Below are 1,688 nucleotides of genomic sequence, written 5' to 3'. Positions count from 1 at the left end.
CATCCTCTTCTTCCTCCATTTTATCTTCTGGCTCTTGTGAGTATCATAGTGCTTTCGATCATCTCTCATTTTTTGAAGCAGCCATCCTAGAAGAAAAGCTGTGTACCTCATTTTCCATCCTGAATGTATGGTAGCTACAGTGTTGTCAGCTAGAGCTGCATCTTGATGTGGTTTTCCTATATGAAAGGTGGCTGCTGTGTGGATTTTTGTGTTTTTGTATGAAGATTTTCTTCTTATTTGCTGGTGCTATCATTAAAGAGAAATGCTTGCTCTTAGTTACCAGTAATCATATAGTTTTAGAAATTATTTTCTTTCTTGAGTTCAGTGGGAGGCTTTGGAGTAAACTTGGGAACAGTGAAAACAGTTGAAGGTTTAGATTAGAAATGGTATGTCCAGTGGTGCTTGAGAACACATAAAAGTGACTGATTTTCTTATTATTCTGTTAGTATTCGTTACTATTACTGCTTCTTAATTATAGGTTATGACCAGCTCTGTTCTTTTCTATAAAAAGATAAGATTTAATGTAAGCTATAAATAAGTAGCTGTACACTAGAACTTGTTTTTGAAGGAGATTATAGAATATAAAACCAGCTTCTCTGGAAATTTAAGATCTAAGTCTAAATAATTTAGGGGAAGGCTTTCTATAGATAGTAATGTAGAGAATTGATTTGTTGTGTCCTTTCTAGAAGCCTGTTTGGATTATTTTATTTTTTAAAGTGAAGATGAAGTCAGGTGCCACAATGCAACTTGAGACACATGGGGAAATTGATTACATTCTAAAAATTGAAAGTAACTTGTTTTGAGGTAGTGTAAGATAATTGTTATCACTTAAAACGTGCGTATGGTTATTGTGTTGACATTGTTGTAAAGGGTTTATTATTAATAACAGTTAACATTTACTGTGTCTTGTTGGGTGCCATGCACTAAGTGCTTTACATAGATTGTCATTTAATTGTGAAGTGAGGTAAAGCTAATTCTTACAGATTTTTAAATTGCATATGTTTATACCTGCCCTTGCTGGTGACCTCCACCTTGTTAAATCTAATGGTCCATTTTGTCTTTGTTTACTTCACCTGTTAGCACCATTTGATATGGTTGGTCATCCTTTCTCCTCAGTACCCTGTCTTCTCTAGTTTTCCAAGGACACCTCACTCATTTGCTATTCCCACACCTCACTGGTGACTTGTTCTGTTTCATTTGCTCGTTCCTCCCCCTTCTTCCCACCCTCGTAAGGTTAGAGTGTTTCTGGGTTTTGTCCTTGGTTCTCATCCAGTCTTAATGGCTTTAAGAACTATCTAAAGAGCTATGACTGCCAAATTTATCTGTAGCCCAGACTTTTCCGCTGACTCACAGGCTTGCATATTCAGCAGTCTCCTCAATGTCATTATCGAATAACTAGATATTAGTTGGATATCTAATAGCATTTCAAAGTTAGCATGTCAAAAATTCAAATCAGATAGCATTAATGATAAAGACTTTGAGTAATGTGCATCAGGTAGAAAGAGGGCAGAGATCGGAGATTGGTCTTTACAATGCTAGTGAAATAGTATTGCTTTATTTGGGGGTTTTACTGACTTCTTAGTTCTGAGCACGTTGTGCTGTATGCTACTTTAATTAGTTTGGGCTCCTGAAATAAACTTTCTCCTTTTTCCATTTCCTTTTGTTCCTTTCTTTTAGACCTTAGATTT

Source organism: Rhinolophus sinicus, linkage group LG02 (assembly GCF_036562045.2).
Source record: "Rhinolophus sinicus isolate RSC01 linkage group LG02, ASM3656204v1, whole genome shotgun sequence".
Taxonomy (NCBI): domain Eukaryota; kingdom Metazoa; phylum Chordata; class Mammalia; order Chiroptera; family Rhinolophidae; genus Rhinolophus; species Rhinolophus sinicus.
The sequence above is the reverse complement of the archived record's forward strand: the minus strand, read 5'-3'. Positions refer to the sequence as shown.